The 24015-nt window shown below is 39.8% G+C and overlaps 1 long non-coding RNA gene and 1 pseudogene across 1 annotated transcript; both read left to right on the top strand.

The window, feature by feature from the left end:
* Positions 1 to 15704, top strand: part of LOC141718457 (suppressor of mec-8 and unc-52 protein homolog 1-like) — a 47199-nt pseudogene extending 31495 nt beyond the window's left edge.
* A 2805-nt stretch (positions 15705 to 18509) lies between these two features.
* Positions 18510 to 21049, top strand: LOC141716707 (uncharacterized). Its single transcript, XR_012573302.1, has 3 exons — positions 18510 to 18641; positions 19886 to 20277; positions 20763 to 21049. It is a non-coding gene; the product is annotated as an uncharacterized LOC141716707 (long non-coding RNA).
* The last annotated feature ends 2966 nt before the right edge of the window (positions 21050 to 24015 follow it).

Here is a 24015-nt window from a genome sequence, read left to right as displayed (position 1 = left end):
ATGGTTACATGGACTCATGAGTATGTTACCTGTAGTAAGCAAGCCGCTTCCTGCCATTTCTGTTCATTGTGATAGCCGTACAACTATCGACAAAGTTAGAAGTGTAAAGTATAATGCTAAAACAAAGAGACACATCCAAGTTAGACTAAAGTCTATAAGGGGTCTTGTGTCTGATAGGATTATTGCTATAGAGTTCATAGGAACTCAGGATAATATAGTTGATCCGCTGACTAAAGGGATTGAGCATGCTATAGTCCCTAAGTTAAGGTTGGGGATGGGACTGGTAACCCATCATAATTCATCAACAGCGGGAACCCAATACACCTGAGAGGAGATCCCTCGAAGTGTATTCAATGTGGTAATAACAAGTTGTAAGGATGAATTGGTAGTAACTCTACCATATACATTTAGATACTTATGTATCTGAGTCGATCCCCTATAAAACTTAAGAGGTACTTGAACTGCTAGTTAGCAAGAGTTATTTGAACTCTGAATGGGGTCAAGTCGTTTGATGAGATGATAGCAGTACATCTCTGGAGATGCCCAGCTAAGTGAATGTAATTGTGTGGTCGCAATTAGAGGAAAGGGTTATTCCTCGAAACATTCGACGAACAGGATCGAGACATGACCATTAACGTCTCAAAGCCGGAGATTGGCACCATAGCCTTTGACTTGTCGTCGTCTATGGAGTGTGGTTACACCCAACGGATAAAGATTCAAGGTGAAATATTCCATCTGTATCCGTTAGCCATTGAAGTAGAGGACTTAGGAGGGTTCAAATCCGGAAGGGTACCGACTCTGAAAAACATGTCATGTATAAATCTCGTATGCAATTTGATTATGGATTTATGGGGGATTGTTAGAAAATGGAAAGTTTGAGGCATATTTTATATATGTTCTTGATATGATTTCCGGAAACTAACACTTGGCGGTTGTTCCTTGACATGAGGACTTAAACTTTTATATTTGGATCTAAGACATTTTCTTAGTGGAATCCATGAATATATTGTGACAAAGTTGCTTGTTTGAAATGGGTTATGGGGATTTCGTCCCACATTGATATTGTAAAAGAAAGATATTGAGTTTATATAGCATCTTGTGTTAGTGTTGTTTACAATTACTAGCATAAGTGGAATGCTTGTGTGGCCTAGTGCTAGTGGCAACTCTTATATTTTTCTTTTCTATTACAAGTTTAATTATTTATATTGATTATTTAATTATTAATATAAAATATATTGAGTAAGAATTATTTTAATCATACTCTTAATATATTTTATAATATTAATATTAAGTAATCCGGATATAATATAAATAATAAGGAAAACCCATTTTGTTTACTTTTTCTATTTTGTTATTTGGTGTACCACATCGAGTAAAATAGAAGAAGAGTAACTTGAGATGCCTATATATTGAGAGGTACACTTTGAGAGGTACACTTGAGATAAAAATGATACAAGTCTCGGTGCCTACCTCGCAAACATATATGAGTTGCATAGATTTTTTGGGCAAACTGAGGTGCGAGTCGCCGTTGATCATTGTTGGTTCTGTGGCCAGATTGATCTGTTGTTATTTTATCCTGGAAGCGATATTGCTGCATTCCATCACAGCTTAAGTGGGGGGCAATAATCTCTTTAAGAACAGTTAAGTCCTCTTGAATGATTTGGCGACTCAGCTATTGTGTTCTTCTTCTTATCAGAATTTGGAAAGCGATAAGAGATAAGTTTTCTTTACTTTCTTTGTCAATTACAGTCTTTATAGTTTGTTATTGCCTTCGTGTTTTGTTTCGTTAGTTGGTTATTTGTCATATTCTTGTTATTATATATATAACTACCCATTGTTCCTGTGTAGTTAGAATTATACCCAACATGTTGTGTGATAACTCCGGTGAGCGGGCGGCTCCGTCCGACGGCGTTCCTGGACCTTTTATGCGTGGATGGGGTGTAGCTGCTGGTTGGGCGCCTGCAAAACAACACCGGAAGGGGGGTTTGGCTCCCACGGCGCCTCCGGTGTGAGAATGAGAACAGGCTTTGGAGAAGATGAAGGGATATATGTTTATGTAATTTAGAGGCTGCTGTGTATGTGTGTTTATATGTGATGGCCGCTGTATGTTTTTGAGTGTATGTGAGTATGTGAGTGCAAGAGAAATTATTATCCAACCCCTAAACCCTTCAGTCTTGGGGGTATATATAGCCCCAAGGTAGGGTTTAGGGGTAGTTACCTCTAAATCTGGGCCGTTGGATCTTGGGAGCGGAGGACGCCTGGCATGGGCAGATTGCTTACACGTGTCCAGGGGAGGACCACCCCCAGAGTGTCCTAACGGCCTCTGACACGCGTCGTGCTTGTCTGGTGTATTGGTTGTTGATAGCTGTCATAGTCACGTGCCCACGTACCCCTCCTTGGCGGGTTGTGGGATGTGATGCGTCTGCTGAGACCTCTCTCACTGTGGTTTTGGCCCCGATCTGGATCCAGGTATGCAGGCGGATCCGGATCCGGGAAGTAGGATAGACCCGGGCCTGGGCTCCTATGTTTGATTGGCCTGGGAGAGGGGGGTCTTAGCAGGTCGGTTGAGCCTGACCCCTTTAGTCCAGGTTGATTCCTGCCCGGGTCTCTTATGCCCTATCATTTGCCCCCACTCCCTTATGCAGATTTTCTGGATGAGGGAGTAGAGTAGGGTTGCATATTTGGCTTAGTAAAGAAAAATTCCTGCTCCTGTTGCCCCCCAATCCGGATCTGGTGTAATGAATACCAATCCGGATTAAGGTAGAATAGTTGCTTCAGAAAAATTCCTGCTCCTGGTTGCCCCCCAATCCGGATCTGGTGAAATGGATGCCAATCCGGATTAAGGTAGAATAGTTCAGAAAAATTCCTGCTCCTGGTTGCCCCCCAATCCGGATCTTGTGTGGTAGATGCCAATCCGGATTAAGGTAGAATAGTAGAATAATCCTGGTTGACAATGATCCGGATTTATATTATTAATCCGGGTATTGGGCTGTGGAATTTAAAAAGTTTGGGATTTGTAAAGTCTTTCAGTTTATTCCCTCCCATGAATTTGAATTTTTGGGCAGTTATTTCCTAAAAACTCGGCCCATGATCATTATGAGTTTAATTTGCATTTATATGTGTGTAATTACACATATATATGTATAGATTTTTTTTCTAACTGCTTCTGTAACCAGTAGGATCCTGCCACGTGGCAGGGGAGTTACTCTTTCCTGGACCTATAAAAGGCTGCCTCCCCTCTTCCATTTCATTTTTTATTTTCACAAAAGAAGCTCAACAGCCCTTTGTTTTTCTCTTCTCTCTCTCGCTTTTCTGCAAATTACCGTGTTTGTGGTTGATTCTTCCGCCGTGTCTCGCCAGTCTTGCCATTAATCCTCCATTAACTTGTAAGATCTTCACTTGTTTTTTTTTGCTTTATTCCTCTGTTTTTCTTTTCGATTTTGTTTTCATTTCCTTCGAGTTTTTGTATGCCTTGATTTTGCTTTTTCATCCGCGCATAAGTAGTAGGAATCATGATTTTTGGCTTAGTTTTTGTTGCTCGTTGGTGCTCGTTTCGTGTGTTTATGCTTAGATCTGTAGGTTTTCCTTGTGTTTTGGTTTGATTTTTAGTTTTTGCGCTCAATTTTTCTGGGTTTTCTATGTTTGTTCTTCGTGTTCTTGGCTAAAATATATGTGTGTATAGGTAAAAAGGGTAGATTTTGCTGTTTGATTCTTTGGTTGACTGTTTGTGGGTTAGGGTTTTGATTTTGATCCGGGTTGGGGTGTAGGGTCCGGATTTGGGGGAGGTTTATGGTAGGATTGTATAACTTAGGTTTTTTGATCTGTTCTTGGTTGCTTTTGATCCGGGCGTGGTTGTTTGTCGTTGGGATCCGGGTATACGGGCTTTGCTTTAAGTTTTTTGTTGTTATGGATCCGGATCTGGATATTTGCCATCAAGATCCGGGTCCATGGTGGTTTGCTTTTGTGGATTGTAGTTAACATGATCCGGATCGTTGATGTTTTTCCGGGTTAGACTTGCATTGGTGGTCCGGATCATTAGGTTGCATTAAAATAACGTACCTGATCCGGACCACTTAGAAGACAAATAAAATCTGTAGGGCCCAGACTAACTGACCTTCATTTTAATAGGTATATGGTCCGGATCAAAGAGCGAGCTAGGAAAGTATACAACTGTTATCCCAACTTTTCTGACGAGGAGAGTGATCCGGATTCGTCTGGTAGAGAACAGATCCGGGGCGAGATGGTTAGAAAGGGGTCCGGGTCCGTGGGAACAATTACGAGCTTCCGGTTCAAGAGGCTTCCAGAAACTCTGTTATTTTCACCCCGGATGGCCGCTGGTCCGATATTAAATATCACTTTGTTAGAAAGCCACCCGAGTTTGAATATAGCATATACTATACCCGAGTCAGATACGAGAGGCATGAGGATGGCCACCCGGGCGTTTATGATCAGGGCGCCCTGGAGGCAGCTTTTGCTTCATTTGGGATCAGCCGGGATCATTACCAGCTGAAGGATTTTTATGCTGAAGCTGAACCGGGTGATATGGACAAGGCAATTCGGGCTACTTTTCAGTTGACTCCTGATATCGCTTGGAGGTGGCCCGAGCCGTATGAGAGGATCTTTCATCGTCCTGCGGATGGTTTTATCCCGGTCTGGCTGGAGCATTTAAGGTCCGGGTGGAGCCCACGCTGCCATATTTTTCTCAAGCACCTGTGTAAGTATGTCTATAGGATATCCCCCATGCAGATAACTCCAAATGGAATAAAGTCTATGACTTGGTTCATAGCTTGCTGCAACAAGGCCGGGCTCATGCCTACCTTCAAATTGTTCCACTAGATATTTTATCTTTCTAGGTCAAGCCAGAAACCTTTTTACGAGCTGAGATTCCGGGCAGCAGAGTGTGGATTTGGTCCGGGTAGGTCCAAACCGGTTATGCACCAGACTTCTTTGAAACATTGGAATGGGGAGATATTGATGTTGAAGGGGTATGATTTGGAGTTTCTTCCTTATTTCACGGTTGGGGAGGTTAAGACGAAGTTCAACCCAGAGATCTTAGAGGGGGAGGCTGTGGATCAAATTAGAAAATTTTGTGGTAGTCTCGGGTTCCAGCCAACCCGGGATATGTTCATGAACCATAAACTCCTGTTCCAACTTGGCTGTAAGTTCTTGCTTAATGTTGTTTTTTTTTATCCGGGTCCCCATCCCAGCTTGGAGAACCGGATTACCTTCCTTTTGCTTGCATCTTGTAATTTTTGGTCCGGATCAAAGTCTATTTTGGTCTTTGATCCGGGTCCCTCTGCTTTTCCGTATCTTTTGGTTTTTTACTTGTAGCTAATTTGCATAAAACGTCTTGACATGGTCCGGGCTTACTGCAGTATTCTATTTCCGGATTTGGTAGTCTTTGCATTTTTATGAATCCTATGGTGATAGTTTTCCTTTTCCATTTTTTAGGTTTGCCGCATTACAACCCCGCATCCCGGTCCATAATGTCTTCTTCAGCTTATGCAGCAGCTTTTAACTCATTGGGATTGGCATACAAGACAACAAAGGGGGCCCCTGGTACCGGATCCGGATCTGCGGATGCAGAGGGTGGTGCCGAATCTTCTGCCCCCCGGAATGTGGCTGATCCGGGTAATGCTCCCCTCGCTAAGGACCCAGACGTCCAGGAAATCTCTGATGAGGAACCTCCTTCGAAGAAGAGGAAATCCGCCCCGGGTAAGCCTCCTCGCGGAAAAACTGTTGTTGCTGACCGGGTCATATGCGACTCGGAGGGGAAGGGACCGGATGGGGAGGCCGTGACGATAGGAACCAAAACTCTAATCGACCTAGCCGGGTTCATGTCCAGTATTCCCTCCGAGGAAGATTGGGAGGAGGTTGAGGGTTATAATATGACTGCTGCCTTGAAAAGGGTCACAGGTCAATGGGGGCAGGTAACTTCTGAATTTTTAATCCCGTAGTTCCGGATTATGCCCCCCAATCCACTTTTTGCTTATAATCTCTTTTTTTTTGTTTCTCAGCTCGGGAGTGCGATATCTATCTGCTCCGATGTTGCCTTCACTGAGCTCAAGGAGGCTAACAACCGGACTAAAGCTGAGAAGATGCTTTCTGATTCCCTAAGGGGTGAACTGGAGGAGGGCCGGGAGGGGTTCCGGGTTGTGGAGGCCGGGTTGAACGAGAAACTGAAGAATTCGGAGACCCGGGCTGAGGGGCTGGCCCAGGAAGTTGAGAGGCTCAAGGCCGAGCTTGTTGCTAAAGAGAATCTGAACAAGGAGGCCATCATTGCTGAGTTCAAGGCCAGCGATGTTTATGACTTCGAGGTTGCTCAGGCCGGGGTTCCCGAGGTGCGCAGGTCCTGGGTAGTTGCCGAGCGCCATATCAAAACTGACCCCTTTGCTTCCTGGGAGAGCTTTATTCAGGAGTTCCTTGCTGCAAAGGCTGCGGTTGAACAGGGTCAAGGTGAACCGGAACCCTACGATGGTCCGAGCCCCAGCTTCCTCTAGATCCGGACCAGCTTTGCAAAGCTTTTCGGGCCCAGCCCATGTAATTTCATTTCTAGGATTTCTTGATTTCGTACTTGGATTTGAACTATATGTAATATTTGGATTTGTTCCGGATTGATGTCAATCCGGATCCTTCTTTGAAATTTTCTTTCGTCTTAGAAAATGTTTGCTTTTCTTTTATCTGTTGTTTTTCCTTTTTGAGCAATCCGGATCCTTATTATTGCCCCTAATCCGGACTGGGTTCATATCGGGTTTGGTCCGGGTATGGGACAGTGTCCGGGTTGATTCTTACTTCTTTACTTTATGTACTTGCTTTTAATTTTGCTTTCAATCCGGGTATATGACCCACCCGGGTTGATGTTTGCTTTTTTGCTTTATGTACTTGGAAAATGTAAGTACATAATGGTTGTTTGTGACCCGGATTTGAATGATAATCCGGGTTATTTTTTGCTTTTAAATTTGCTTTCAATCCGGGTATATGACCCACCCGGGTTGATGTTTGCTTTTTTGCTTTATGTACTTGGAAAATGTAAGTACATAATGGTTGTTTGTGACCCGGATTTGAATACTAATCCGGGTTATTTTTTGCTTTTAAATTTGCTTTCAATCCGGGTATGTCTAACCCGGATTGGTGATTGCTCCATTTACTTAGAATTTTTCTAAGCAAATAGTGGTAGCTTTTGTTGTTTGCTTCTAACCCGGGTATGAGAACGTGCCCGGGTTATTTTTTGCTTCCATAACTGGTAATTTAAAAGTGATAACTTTCTAGGAAAGGAAAAATCTTTTCATTGATTTGCAAATTTTTTCATACAAGCTATAGGATCATAGATTGGTTGCTTGCCATAGGCTACAGTCTGGTTGCTTTTGGTTGCTTTTTCTACTGGTAAAACTTTCTGAGCCTGAGTCCATGCCATGTATTCGGTAATTCAGACTCATCCATGTTCATGAGCTTGTATGTTCCTGGCCTTAGAACTTCCTTGACTTTGTATGGGCCTTCCCACTTTGGCATTAGCTTTCCAGTGTTGGTGGGGTCTGAAGCTTCCGTGTCTCGAAGTACCAGGTCTCCAACTTGAAAGTTTTTGACCCGGGACTTCTTGCTGAAGTGCTCTCTTGTTTTCTGCTTATATTTTTCCATTCTTGCCACTACCTGGTCTCGGACTTCATCAATTAGCTCAATATTCGTTCTGAGCCCCTCCTCATTTGCTATCTCATCAAAGTTGATTGCTCGATGGGAGGGGGATCCTACTTCAATTGGTAGCATGGCTTCAGTTCCATAAGCCAGCTTGAAGGGGGTTTCTCCTGTGCTTGTTTTGGGGCTTGTTCTGTATGCCCAAAGTACATTAGGCAATTCTTCTGGCCATTTGGTTTTGCTTTCCCTTAGTCTCTTCTCTATCCCCCTGAGAAGTATTCGGTTTGTTACTTCAACTTGGCCATTTCCTTGAGGGTAGGCTACTGATGACTTCTTGTGCCGGATGCCCCTTTCTTGAAGGTAGGATTCGAATTCTGAACCAACGAACTGTGGACCATTATCTGAGACCAGTACCCTCGGGATCCCAAACCTCATCGATATGTTGTCCATGAACTTGATGCAGTCTTGTTGGTTTATTGTTCTCATTGCCTTTGCCTCTACCCATTTTGTCATATAGTCAACTGAGACTAGTAAGTATCTGAGGTCTCCTCTGGCTCTGGGAAAGGGTCCCATGATATCGATTCCCCATACAGCAAATGGGATTGGTGACAAGACTGAGGAGGGTAGGACTGGGCTCATCTGTGTTACATTGCTGAAGAGTTGACATTCCTTGCATTTTTTCACAAAGTCTATTGAATCCTGGTGGATAGTAGGCCAGTAGTACCCCTGCCTTATGATTTTGTGAGCTAGTGCTTTTGCGGACATGTGGTCCCCGCAGATTCCTTCGTGAACTTCCATGAGGCAGTATTGTGCCTCTCCTGGGCCTATGCACTTGAGTGTTGGGGAGGAGAAGGTCCGGCGATAGAGTATTCCCTCTTCCATGAAGAATTTCGAAGCTTTTGCTTTTAACCTTTGAGCCTTCCTTTTATCCTCCGGGAGCTCTCCCTTTTCCAAGTAGTTGATGAATGGAGTCATCCAATTCGGACTGTTTTCTATCTCCATGACTTCCTCAGATTCTGTGCTTGGTTTCTGTAATTCTTCGAAGTAGACGGAGCAATCCAGGTCTGACGAATTTTGAACAAGTTTAGACAATGCATCAGCTTCTGAATTCTCCTCTCTGCTGATTTGGATGACTTGGATTTTTGGTATGGAGGTTAGGTAGCTTTGGACCAGAGCCTGGTACTTGGCTAGAACTGGATCCTTGGCTATGTACTCGCCATTTGTTTGCTTTACGACGATCTGGGAGTCGCTGTAGATTTTGAGATTCTGAATCCTGGGTGTTCTTGCTAGCTTCAATCCTGCAATCAAGGCCTCGTACTCTGCCTGGTTGTTTGTTGCTGAGAATGCGAATGAGATTGCTGTTTGGATTGTGAACCCTTCTGGGCTCTTTAGGATGAGCCCTGCTCCCGATCTCTCATTTGTTGAAGAATCATCAACTTTGAGAGCCCAGGATTCTGTTTCTTGATCTATGTTTCTCTCAGGGTCAATGCTCATGGGCACGGGCTCTTCTTCTGGGAAATTGCATTCTATGATGAAATCAGCTAGAGCCTGTGCTTTGATTGCTGTTCTAGGAATGAAACTTAGATTGAACTGACTTAGCTCAACTGACCAATTTACCAACCTCCCTGAGACATCTGGCTTGTGTATTATCTTCCTTAATGGTTGATTTGTTACAACTCGTATCTCCCTTCCCTGGAAGTAGTGTCTGAGTTTCCTGGATGCTGTGACTAAGGCATAAGCAAACTTTTCTAGCCTCGGGTACCGGGTCTCTGCATCTTTTAGCACTTGGCTCACATAATAAACTGGTTGCTGTTTGCCATTCTCTTCCCTGATCAAGGCCGCTCCAACTGCCAGGACCCCTGCTGACAGGTAAAGGGATAGGGGTTCCCCGGGTTGAGCTTTTGTTAACACAGGGGGTTGAGAAAGGTACCTTTTGATTTCTTCAAATGCGCTTTGGCATTCCGGGCTCCAATTAACTTGTCTCTTGTTGGTTGCTCCTTTTAACAGGTCAAAGAAGGGTAGGCATCTTTCAGCTAGCTTGGAGATGAATCTTCTGAGTGCTGCTAGTGATCCTGCTAGCTTTTGCACATCTTTTTGTGTTCTGGGGGCCTTCATCTCTTGAATTGCCTTTATCTTTTCTGGGTTGGCTTCAATTCCTCGGTTGCTTATCATGAATCCAAGGAATTTTCCTGCCCCTACTCCAAATGTGCATTTTTCTGGATTGAGCCTGAGTGAGTATTTTCTCAAGTTGTCGAAGCATTCTCTCAGGTCTCCTATGTGCCCGGGGACGCTTGTGGATTTTGCAATCATATCGTCCATATAGGATTCCAGGTTCCTTCCAATCTGGTCCTTGAAGATTTTATTCATTGACCTTTGATATGTCGTTCCCGCATTAGTCAATCCGAACGGCAGCATTACATAGGCATAGACCGCCCTGCGGGTGATGAATGCTGTCTTTAGAATGTCTCTGGGATTCATCTTGATCTGGTTGTAACCCGAATAGACGTCCATGAAACTTAGCATCACATGCCCAGAGGTTGCATCGATCAATTGATCAATATTTGGCAAGGGGTAGGGTCTTTGGGGCATGTACTGTTCAAGTCTGTGTAATCGATACACATTCTCCACTTTCTGTTTGGTTTTTTAACCATCACTACATTTGCCAGCCATTCTGGGTACTTGACTTCGCATATTATTCCAGCTTTCAGTAGTTTCTCAATTTCTTCATCGATTGCTTTCTGCCTCTCCGGGGCAAAATTTCTTCTCTTTTGCTTGACTGGCTTCCTCTCTGGGTTGGCGTCCAAGCTATGCATTGCTATGGATTCATCCAACTCGGGCATTTCTTTTGGGGTCCAAGCGAATATATCAGAGTACCCTTGGAGTAGTGACACCAGGTCTTTTTTGAAATTAGCCTCGAGCCCGGATCCTATCTTTATCTTTTTTGAAGGATCGCTTTTGCTGATCAGAATTGTTTCTGTTTCAACAGCGGCCTCTATTTTGGATTGATCTGTATCTGATACCATCTTTTGGATCCGAGCCTCTGTGTTCTTTTTCATGTAAATCTGAGCGTGGGCTGTCATCTCTTTATTGTTCCTTTCTTCAGTCATTTCTGGGTTGGTTGCTTGCACAGTAGGGTTTGTTTGGTCAATGCCTAGGCCCAATTCAATCCCTCCTGTGACTTGGTTGCTTTTTTGCTCTTCTGAGCCTTTTTTGGTTACTTTTGGATCTGAGAGGGTCTCTATGACCTGAACTTCTTTTCTTCCATCATCCCTTGATTGTTGGCGATGTTTCTTAATACTTTGCTGTTTCCGGAGCACGACAGCCTTTCTCTTGTTGTCTTGATGGGTCTCAGCCATTACCAGAGCCTGGCTATAACATCTTTCAGCTACCTCATAGTCTCCCTTGATTTCTCCTACCCCGGTTGGGGTTGGGAACTTGATTTTCAAATGTGGTATGGAGGTGATTGCTTGGATCCTGGTCAAAGCTGAGCGCCCGATTATTTCGTTGTAAGATGAGGGAGTATTGATCACGTAGAACTTAATCACATGGGTTACTTGGTTTGGGACCGATCCAAATATCACTGGCAAGTACAAAGTTCCTTGGATCGGGACCAAGTTGTTTCCGAACCCATACAGAGGGTCCTCTCGGCATTCATTTGAGCGCACGCTCCCTAGCTTCATCCGGTCCACAGTATGCTTGAAAAGTATGTTTACTGAAGATCCATTATCAATCAGCATCCTTCTCACTTCGTTGTCAAAGATATCAAGTGTTACCACCAAGGCTTCGTTATGATTTGGGTTGACCCCTTCATAATCCTTGCTGCTGAATGAGATCATCATCTCCGGGTAGGATTGAATTGAGAATACCTCATCTCCTGAGCTCGGGCTCCTAGGGGGAGAGTGTGAGCCTCCCAGGACCACATTTACCACATTCTTACCTTTTCTCTGCCTTTCCTCTCTCTGATTTTTCTCCCTTGAGATGTATTAATTCAGGTTGCCTTTCTTGACTTGATCTTTAATGAAGTATTTTAAAGAGAGACAATTCTCAGTCTTGTGCCCATGGGTTTCATAATAGTCGCACTGTCTGTTGTAAGGCCTGCTCTCTGGGAGAGTCTGCATTGGCTTTGGAGGATAGTAGAATGGCTTTCCCTTGATCTCCTTCAATATCTCTTCCTGGGTCCTGTTTAGTTGTGTCCACTCTGGCTCTTGCCTAGGCTCCCTTTGCTGCCTAGGGGGACCGAGATCACTTTTTGACTCTGTTTTAGGGCCCAATCTTTGGAATATTGGGGTATTTTGTACCACATTTGTTTGCTGGGTTTGGTTGCTTTGTTTGAACTTTTTCTCCTGATGGTAACCCCCTTTCGGTCGGTCATCAGAAGATTTGTTCCTGTTTCCTCCATTCCGAGTCATTCTCATTGCCTGAAGAACATCCGTTTCTTTTATGAACCGGGCTGCCATAGAATAAGCAGCGGCCAGGCTTTGGGGTTCCTTGTTTATCAATTCCACAATATATCTCTCGTTGTGTTCTGGATCCAGGTTTCTTCGAAATATGCTTAGAGCCTCCCTTTCATCGAGATTCGAGACTTTGTTGATGGCTTCCTGGAACCTCCGCATATAGGCTGAGAGTGCTTCGTTATCGTACTGGCGGATTGTCTCCAGGTGGCACATGTGCATTTCATGTGTTTTATTAGCTCTGAATCTTCTAAGGAAGGCTTCTCTGAATTCTTTCCAGGAATGGATGCTTCTTGATGGGATTCTGCTGAACCATCTTTGAGCCCCCCCTTTGAGGGTCGAGGCGAAGAATCTGGACTTCGTCAAGTCATTGTAATAGTATATCTGAGCTATCTGTTCGAAATAGTTGAGGTGCTCTTCCGGATCCCCCAGCCCATCGAAAGAATCGAAGTTGTAGTGTTTGAGATTTTTCTGTCGGGGGATGGCTTCTAGGGAGTGGCTGAAGGGCGTGAGGGTCTCCCCAACTTCCACCCCAGATTCTTTTTCCATTTTTCTCTGAAGCTCGTAGATCATTTCCTTGAGATCTTTCTGACCCTCCTCTTCGTCATCGGAAATGAGTTCGGGGGTAGGGTCCCTCCGAGTTCTGTTTCCTTTTGTTTTAGCTAGGAGTCTCTCCTCCTCCATCTGCATTCTTTTCTGAATTTTTTGCTCCAGCTTTTCCTCCTCCTCTTTTCTTATCTTTTCTCTGATTTCTTCTAGCTTTTTCTTTCTGGTTGCTTCTGTCTCCTTCTTTCCAGGCTCCTTTTGATTCTTTTTTGCCTTAGCCCCAATTCGGTCGAAGACAGATCTCCTGGATTGCTGAGAGTCCCCGGACTCTTCTTGCTCATCATCTTGCTCAAATTCCATCTGAGCCCGGGCTTGTTCATCTCTGTAGAGCCTGATTGCTTCAGCAAGTTCATGGCTTGTTAAGTTAGCCATATGCTCCTCTGCAACTGGAACATTGGTGTACTTGTACTGATTTAGCTCTATGACATTTCTAGCATCCCTGATTGGAGTATGCTGTGTCAGTGGTTGCTCCTGGAAGGTCTCCCTGTCTCCCCCAGGTTCTTGAACTTGAGAGGGGTCTTGATCTTGAATGTGGGTACTGGCGGAGGGCCTACCAGCTGTACTTTTTTCTGCTCTTTCCATTACCACAATTGTACAAACAACTGACCAAGATTTGAGGCTATAAATATGGATCTGAGGTTGCTTTTTTGAATATTACAAAAATTTTCCAGAATAACAGCAAGCAAACTTTCTGGGTTTTGCTAAAAATAATACCAAACAAGAACAACAGGCTCTCGAACACAAATGAAAATACGCAAGCTAAAACAGTTCTGGGTTTTAAACCACCAGGACTATTAAACCCCAGGCTTCGAGATTACCAAGATTATCAAACCCTAAACAACTAAAACTTAACAAACAAGAGCGGGCTCACACAAACACGGCCTAAAGCAAGAAGCTCATACAAACGTGGCTAAAATGAAAACTCATATTCAAGAAAGGGTTTGGTTGTTTATGTTCTTACAGGTTTGAAAGTGGACTCTCTCAAGAGTTTGCTGATGAAGATGAATCCAGGGGCACCGAGACCCAAGGATGGAGCCCCCTCCTTCTAGCGCCAAATGATAACTCCGGTGAGCGGGCGGCTCCGTCCGACGGCGTTCCTGGACCTTCTATGCGTGGATGGGGTGTAGCTGCTGGTTGGGCGCCTGCAAAACAACACCGAAAGGGGGGTTTGGCTCCCACGGCGCCTCCGGTGTGAGAATGAGAACAGGCTTTGGAGAAGATGAAGGGATATATGTTTATGTAATTTAGAGGCTGCTGTGTATGTGTGTTTATATGTGATGGCCGCTGTATGTTTTTGAGTGTATGTGAGTGTGTGAGTGCAAGAGAAATTATTATCCAACCCCTAAACCCTTCAGTCTTGGGGGTATATATAGCCCCAAGGTAGGGTTTAGGGGTAGTTACCTCTAAATCTGGGTCGTTGGATCTTGGGAGCGGAGGACGCCTGGCTTGGGCAGATTGCTTACACGTGTCCAGGGGAGGACCACCCCCAGAGTGTCCTAACGGCCTCTGACACGCGCCGTGCTTGTCTGGTGTGTTGGTTGTTGATAGCTGTCATAGTCACGTGCCCACGTACCCCTCCTTGGCGGGTTGTGGGATGTGATGCGTCTGCTGAGACCTCTCTCACTGTGGTTTTGGCCTCGATCCGGATCCAGGTATGCAGGCGGATCCGGATCCGGGAAGTAGGATAGACCCGGGTCTGGGCTCCTATGTTTGATTGGCCTGGGAGAGGGGGGTCTTAGCAGGTCGGTTGAGCCTGACCCCTTTAGTCCAGTTTGATTCCTGCCCGGGTCTCTTATGCCATATCATTGTGCTCTGTGTATTCAAGTGCATGTATTAGATTATGATATATTCATTTCCTTATCGTTAGTCATCATGGACTAGAAGTTATTGCAAATGATCATAAAATATCATGAAATTTCCAATTGATTTTCCTCCGGTTTGGGATCATTTAAGTGGGAAATTTAAAAAGGATCTCCAGTATCAAGCTGAGGTGAGTTATATTTGGTGAATTTGTGTACCATACATTATTTGTGTCATACAATCGAATTATCACGATGCTCTTATGCATACTGCATACTCGTTTAACGTAAGTGAGCATGTAGTCACAGTTTGCACCATCTCTCTGTTTGAGGCAGTTGTAGAGGTGTAACTGTATCTTGGTAAATATAATAATTTTGTTAAAATATCAATGATTAATGCCTATAAACTTGCTAAGATTTAGCATTTGAACCTTGAAGACAAATTAATAGTTAATTCCTTGTACAAGATTTAAATGTTTATAAAGATTGTTTCTTAGAGAATAATAACAATTATAAGTGGATATAATATAGTGTAGATGAAGGCTGTATTGGTTTCTTGGATTTATGAACAGGGAGAACCATTGTTTCTACGTAATTACTATAGTTGTTGCCTCTATGTCATTATGGAATATTAATTTTTACTTCATAATAAGTTTTTCAAGAAGTCCTTAATTTATTGAACTACTGTAATAAACGTCTTCAGGAAAAATTCATGATGCATGAGGATACTGTATATTGTGTTCATTTTAGCAGGGACTCAGAGATGCTTGCTTCTGGATCTCAAGATGGGAAAATTAAAGTAAGAGTATATGGAAGGACTTCTCCAAGTTTTCATATAATTAGAAAGATTGAAATGCTAAGGTAAATTGATAGAGTTTAAGTACAAGGAAAGAAATTTGTTTTTGAAATGACTTTAAGATTTGCATAGACTTTGCAGATTAGCATCACTATAATATCGTAGAGTACAATGTCTGGCGCATCAGAACTGGCCAGTGCTTGCGTCGTCTTGAACGTGCACATTCTTAAGGAGTAACAAGTCTTGTCTTCTCTCGTGATCGAAGTCAGCTCCTAAGCACTTCATTTGATGGTACAGAAAGGTACTTTGAGTTGGAGAACTTTATCTTTTGTGTTTTAGTTGAGTACACCTTTTGTTTCAAATAGATTGTCATTTTAAATGTGGAGTTCGGCACAAATATTACTATTTTACTTGCACAGGTAATCGTAATAACAATCGCAAGCCAGACTTAATGCGTTTCCTCCTATTGATAATCAAGATTTTCATATAAAACCACGAGTACTCAAGACAGAAGGAAAAATAAATTCTTTAATATGCAGTAGCCACTATGCAAAACATACAAATTTTTGATAAAATTGAATACTGTTTTCCAGGTGGTGTTTTTATTTTCTAATATTGCTACTCTTGATTTTTTGTCTAGCATAAACAATCAGAAGAGCAATCTCAGACAAAAAGAACAATGATTCATGGCATTGTAAAGAGAAATTGTGATGGAGTAGTATAAGTATAGGCTTGTACGTTAACCTCAAGATACTTATGGTTACATATTTTCGAATAAATATAAAACTTGGGTTAAAAACTGTAAAAAAATAGGGGAACGGAGATAGTAATTTATTCGCTCAAGTAATTGGTAGAAGTTCATGAAGTAAAATACAAAGCTTCTTATAAGTTCATAACATTCAACTTTACAAATAACCGAAAGAGTACAAAATTGCAGAAGATAATATACGGACTTTATGAAGGAATAGTGAACATGTTAAATAAAACACAAGGTGGAAGTGGAAAACCGTATATAGTAAAAATAATGTCTAGATTCTAGAACATCCCCTCTAGAAACTCTGTTATGCAATACATACTTGATGACGGGCATTATAAAATGGTAACATACTAGAGCTTAGAGCGTTTGCAAAATCCAATGTATGGTTATATTTGTTATGTGTCAGGTGTTGGCAGGGGTGTACACGGATCGGGTTAGGCGGATTGAGAGAATTTAGCAACCCAACCTAATTAGTTCGGGTTTTCAAAATTTCAATCCAACCCAAATCGTTTAAATTTGTAACCCAAACCAATTTGTATACTTTGGTTTGGTTCGGTTTGGATCGGTTTGATCGGTTTATTAAATATACAAAATTAATATAAAAAATTATAATAAAACATAAGGTTTCAAAATTTAAAACACTTGAAAATAGTTCAAAACAATATTACAGTCCTCCATATTGAATAGCCTTAATCATCTAATTTTCGACATCAAAAGTACTAATAATATTGTTTACGCTTTAAATATTGGAATGAATCATTAATGCAAAAAATATAACACTAATCAAACATCTATTATTATTATGAAATGAACTATGAACATACAGGTTATAAGTTACATTTAGAGTTAGAAATATATGGATTTATGTAAATGGCCTAAACATAATTTTGGATTAACTTATTAGCATGTATATATATATTTTAATCGGGTTGGGTTGGATTGGTTTAAAATTATCGAAAACCATATCCAACCCAATTAAATCGGGTTGACATTTTTTCAACCCAACTATATATCGGGTTGAAAAAAATCGGTTTGATTCGACCGAAATAGGGTCGGTTCGATTTAGATTGGTCGGGTGGGTCAAACCGTGTACACCCCTAGGTGTTGGTATTGTCTGCATGGCATTAGCCCGATATACTCTTGGTAGTAAAGTGTGAAGTACATTTTCGATTTGATCAAAAACATTTCATAAGGCTCGTTTACACAAATATAAAATGTTCCAGTCATAAGGTTCGTTTCATTTAAAGTTAAAATATATTGTTCTAGGTATTGTGATATTCAATCTTTTAAGTTGATTATTAATAAACTTGATGTATAAAGTAATGGCCTAAGGCAACTTCAGGAGTGGCCTAAAGGTCCAAATTTGAACCGATTTCGATCCAAATTCACCCAATAGCGGTCTAAATCTCGGTCCAAATTTGGACCGATGAATAGTGCTATTCATCGGTCCAAATTTGGACCGAGATTAAAATAATAATTTTTAATATATTTCTTTTAGTTTATTACATAAAATTTTGATTTCAGGTTTTTATAAATGCAATTAACCGATATTATGATATTATTATTATTTATTTAAATAATAATTTAAATTAAAAAATATTTAAACGTAATTAAATAAATATCATTGCATTTCTTGAATCCAAATTACGAATACATTCAAACATTAAAATAAAGATTACAACACATAAAACTTAATTTGAAACACAACATAAATGAAAATGCGATAAGAACTAAATTATTAATTTAATCCGTCAAAAATTAAATCGAATTCTTCCAAGATAGTCAAAATATTGCCCGTAACTATTTAGGTTGTTTTGAGATCCTTGACCTTCATCTTCAGATCCTCGACTTTGAGATGAAGAACGTTGCTCTTCTGATCTTTTCAACATGATTCTAGTCTGTTCATCACGAACAAATTCACGTAAATTTGGATCAGATATAGAGTTCAAATCTTTTAATAAAATTTTAGCAATTCCTTCTTCGTGTTTGCGTTTTCCTTTTGCTTTTTTCACTCCAATTGGGCGACCAGTTGATGTTGTCCCAATTTCTTCATCAGTTGAATTAATGTCAAATGCAGACAAGTTCGGACCGATATCTTTCTCGGTTAAAGTTGGACGGGACAGTTGGTGTTGAATCAGGATTTACTATTTTTCATATATATTTGAAGTTTAATTAGAATTCTATTATTCATTTATTAACAATTTTAAAATAAAACAAGTGATTAATAATAATAATAAAATATAAAGATAATATCTTATATCATACAAAAATAATATATTTATTTTTATAAGACCTTAAAATAATTAAATACACATTTTGAGATTTGAACCGAAATTTAGACCAAACTGTTAGAGTTGGTGAGAGGTTCGGTTCGGTCCAAATTTGGACCCAAGTCGGTCCAAATTTGGACCAAAGAGTTGCTCTAAATCTTGTAATGAGTTCCACATGGACAAGCAGGTGTCGTGTGCGCGGTGAAGAATAGAAAATTATCGGTACACTAAAGCTGGGGTTATTTTTTCGGTTATTTTAATATTGGCTACTCGTGTTGCAGAAATATGTACTGCTTCAGCCACCGATCCAGTAAACTAGAGCATCTGATGAAGGTAAGTAAGATAATCTGATTTCAGAGAATTTTATTTCTTATTGCTTTCTATCACAAAAACTATTACTTTGAGATTGGAAGGAGATTCCTTGTGCATTTTAGGCCTTCCAGATTGAGTAGTTTTAATTGACTAACTACTCTCGATTTGTTGAGAGGATGCCATAGAAAAACGTCCCAATCATATTTTCTATCTTTTACTTGCTTCTCGATCTGCTAATAGGTTAATTATTTCATTATGGTATAATGTGTATACTGAATGTGGGCAATTATCTATTAAATGAATGACATGCGTTTACTGAATATCTTTAAAATTTTAAGTACCTCTAGACGATAAAAGTTCTTTGAAATGGTTGCGCGAAAAAAGGAGAAAAGAAAACTAGAAATCAAGGAATCTTTAGGACAGTGGAAAATTTTTGTTGTAAATATAATGCTTCATGTTTTCATGTAGGCTTAATTATAACTTAAACCTTAAAGTATGACACATTGTACACATAAACCCCTAAAGAAAAATGTTATATATTTTAACCTTTCAAGTATGAGATTTGTTCACTTTAACCATTTTGTCAAAATTTCTTCCAATACTACCCTCAACCTCAAGGGTTATTATGTCCGCCATCAGATACTTCAAGGACAATATTGTTCGTTAATAATTTTCTTGTCATTTTTATTTATTAAATAATATAATATATATAAATGTATAATATAATAATTAAAAATGTATTGTATTTAGTTTACTTTCGGTGAATATTACTAGAATTATAAATTTTGCTTATAGAAAAAACTTGCAAAATTTTAATATACTAATAATATCTTAGAATATATGCAATTATAACAAATATAAATTAAAACTTATTTGATTGTATAGATTAATTAATATGATAAATAATATTATTAAAAAATTAGATGTTAAGTAATTTTAAATAATTTTTCGTAAGAATCAAAAAAAGTATATAAAAAATGATTAAAGGTTAAAATGTACAAAATTCATATTTTAGGGGCTGAAGTATACAACCTTTAAGGGTAATATCGGGAAAAAAAATAGCAAAAGGGTTGAAGGGTACACAACATATAGTTAAGGGGTCAATATATATAATTTTTTTGTTAAAGAGTTCATGTGTACATCATGTTATACTTTAAAGGGCAGAGAACCGTCGCTGTCTTGACTGATAATTAAGCCTTTTATGTATCTAATGTGTATCTGCGATATCATATATAGTCAATAACCACATGTTCTGGTGCTGTCAGGTGCATGAGAGATGTGATTCGTATCACTCATCACCCCCACAGGAACCTGGTCGCCACATATGGCGAAGACTGCAGTATGAAACTATGCAAGCCTTGATAAGCTCTCCATTGTCGGAATTATCTTGATCCCAGGATTCTAAAGAAGTTTAGGTAATTGTAATCTCAGCCTTGGTGTTCTACATGTTTCTTTCTTTACTTTTCTACAGTCTTCTCTCATCCAACTATTTTTAGGAACATTGATTGATACCTTTCGGCTTTCACCTTGCTCTGGAATTTAATTTCGGGTTGTATTTTCTTGAGGAGTAATAGATTGTCCGAGTTACTGCAGAACTTGGTGCATCTACCAACAACTCATAGACTCATAGTATTGCAGCTGGTAAATTTGTTTACATGTGAGTAATGCTGAACCTAGTTCTGAATTGATCTGCTCTGGGCGCGCGCACACAAACAAAATATTTTGCTCATCAAATTGGCATCTTAAGAACTTGGATTATAATTCTACAAATTCACACACACACACAAATTATTTTGTTCATCAATTGACATCTTAAGTACTTGGATTATAATTCTACATATCTCTCTCTCACACACACACGAGGGCGCGCACACACAGACACAAACTGAAAATAATTTATTTATCTAATTGGCATCTTCAACACTAATAACTATATATATATTTGGTGAACAAAATTAAGGGTACAAGAGGATGATGGGGATTGAATTTTTAGAAACCAGAAATAATATTTATTTTGATTGACCTTTAGTCTATTTATAAGAAATGAATGCAAGTAAGAATATATAATGACATTCACAAAATAGTACCATAGTTGTGATATCTTTTTTTTTTTCTGAGAGTGAACTACATTTCTTGTAATAGGTATTCAAATTAAAAGGAAATATCAGGTAAATAATTGGACACGGCTCTTCTTTTACAAACTCAAAAGAATGCAATGAACTACAAAAGTTCCAAAATCACAAAGGAACCCAACATTATACAATACAGTCATAAATATCCATCACAATCCAACAAAAAATGCAACTCTTCCATGGCAAGAACCAGGCAGTTGGTGAAGACTGGGGGTCTGATTCAGACGTTTCAGCCACATCAACCATCAGCAAAAGAAACCCCTCGTGTAATACGTAAATATGTTATAAGTGATGTAATTCTGGCATTTTAGCAACTTTAGGTTCTTGATCTTCAGAAGGAATGTCAATTCTTAAGTTTTTTTGTGCACACTGACTAGTCTTAGAAGCAATGTGTTTATCTATGTAACAATTGCATATAATGTTTTACACAGTAACCAAATGGTGCTAACAGGCATGAGGCAATTGGGGAACACAAACACAATTGACCTTTTATCATTGATGGATTAGCCCAATTTTATTCAGTGCTGAACCTAGGTATAACATACAAACAATTTTATCTCAACAGCTGACATCTCCGTAACTTTAGCATGTGCAGTGAAGCAGGTTATTAAAATCAAACATTAAATCCGAAGACATTCAGCATATAAAACCAAGCAACTTGGTTAAAATTCATCACAGAGAATTTAGACTCTGTAGACTCATCTGTGTGAATTCCCATACTTTCTGTGAACTGGTTTGGGACTATATGCATAACAATTAACAAGAGGTTCGTGTAAAATTGAGGAAACAAAGTACACAATAGCAAGTTACTCTGAGGAAAAATATTTTGAGTCGACTTAAATGTCATAAAGCAAACTAAATCATTAAATATCGGAAGATACTTTTACATGAACATTTCTTGATTATTCATGGTAACCGTATCAGATCATAGTTGACAAACCTGTACATAGAATCACATGATAATTTTTATACTTATTAAGCTCAGTTTCTTAGGCATATATCTGTATGGTAATTGATAAGATTCATCAACTACAAACACATGCCTATTCACTTCAATTGTCTTTCAAATGGGCTCTTTAACATATCAAGAAAGGACATATGAGTATCAAGCATAAGTTCCTCACTGTAAGTCTGTAAACAAAGAAAATGTTCAAGTTGGCGCCATGAAATAAATAATTTGCAGAGAAAGCTAACCACAACCAGGGAAGCAAATCTACAAACCTACTTGATGGTAAGTAATCAGCAAGAGGAAAATAAGTTCTACATAGTCAAAGTTCTCTCATTTTCTTCCTTCTGGTACATAACTACAAAACCTACCAACTCTGCTAGCTAGTATACCTTTCCCTTAAACAGAAGGATCAACAACTTGGGCATTGAGAACTTCTTCAATGTTTAAACAAGTCAAATCAGCATCCTCTGGTGTTATAGTCTGCTGTAAATTAACATCCTCTGGTGTTATAGTCTGCTGTAAAGTAGCATCCTCCGGTGGAATAGTTAAGTGTAGATTAGCATCTGCATCCTCTGCTGGGATAGTCGGTTGTAAATTAGCATTATCCGGGGCGACACTAAGGATACCACAAGTGTGCGAACCCGAGATATTCATGATCTCGAAAAAGCCATGCCGCCTTCTCTTAGAAGCAGTCAATCTCCATTTACAACCACTTGGTTTCTGCTTGCAATCTGCAGTCCAGTGACTCGCATCTGCCCTCATCACTTTGATTTCCTGCTGATTACGATTATGAACTTGGGAAACTATATCTGCCAATTCATCCCGCGACACAAAAACCATCCCCTTGTCCAAATCCGTAACATTAGTCACATCCCCAATTGCGGTAAACACCGGCTCCTTTAGTGATGCTACCATAAAAGATCCATCAAAACTTCTATATAAAGGGATTCCACTATCTCCCCCTTTGTTTCCTTTCCTCGAAACCCTCTTCCCTTGCGTATCCACACGTTCCATATAAAACATCTTCTTATTCGACCCATCACTTTCGACACCATCACTCAGTTCCACAATATCACCCCCTCTCCCCAAATCCCCACTACCTTCCACGTTTCCACCTCCCTCTCCCAAACGTTGACCAACCTCCACATTTCCCCCTTCCCTTCCCAAATCCCGACCAACCTCAACAGTCTTCCATCTCTTTCCCGAACGCAAACCATCTCTGAAATCTCCACCTCTTTTCCCCAAATCCCCACAACCTAACCCAATTTGCTCACTTGAAGAATTCAAAGGCAACGGAACATCCACATTCACATCCACATCGACCCCTCTATCCACATACCCAACCCTTTCAACATAAAGCTCAACAACACAATTCTTAACACCCAAAGAAGTAACCAACTCAAACATCAACTCAACATCATCATCATCAAGAATAGGGGCAACAGCAAACATCTTAGTGACAGGATTAAAGCATCTATGCATAATCTTTAACCCATATGAACGAGAATCAATGTTAAGTTTTGCATATACAACATCACAAAGCTGTTTAAATTTAAAAGACACATCAAGCCTAACAAATCTAGACATAGGAGAATCATAACAACAACCATCAACACCGTTTTGGATAATATTACCATCTATATATAACCAAGCAATTGCATGTAATGGAGGAGATTGGTTTGAAGTCATTTTACCTGATTTTCTGCTGAATTCAGCTCTTTCAATTAGGGCAACTTCTTGAATTGGGGGCATTTATAATAAGTGTACTGCTACTTAAAATTGAAATAAACTAAAATTTAATTTAATTGCTATTTTTTGAAAGGAAATATAAATTTAATTGTTGATTTACGGATTTCGGAAATCGAAATTATTCGCTTGAGATATCGATTTGCGATTTATCTTTTAAAAATATAGAATAATTTATTGGTGATTTATCGGAAATCGGTCAAAACAGACAAATATTTTTTAACGATTTATCGACGATTTTTGAAAAAAATAAAAATCGCCGATTTCTATGACAGAGCTTCCTATTGTTATATATATTTCTTTTTCATTTTGATTTTATGATGTGAAACTAAAGGGGATATTCATATTCATACAAGAAGTAACAGTTTCCTCATAATCGTAATTGTTGTTCAAAAAATTGGTAACAGAAGAGCTATCGATTATTAATTAATATATTGAGGAAAAATCGAAAAATAAATATCGGACGCATTTTAATCATATCCAATTTAATAACCTTATTTTATTAGTTATATACATATATCATATTATATATATTTCATAATCGTTTAAATTTAATTAATTTTTTATA

This window comes from Apium graveolens, chromosome 4 (assembly GCF_009905375.1).
Source record: "Apium graveolens cultivar Ventura chromosome 4, ASM990537v1, whole genome shotgun sequence".
In the NCBI taxonomy this organism is placed as follows: Eukaryota; Viridiplantae; Streptophyta; class Magnoliopsida; order Apiales; family Apiaceae; genus Apium; species Apium graveolens.
This window is presented reverse-complemented; position numbering and strand designations above follow the sequence as displayed.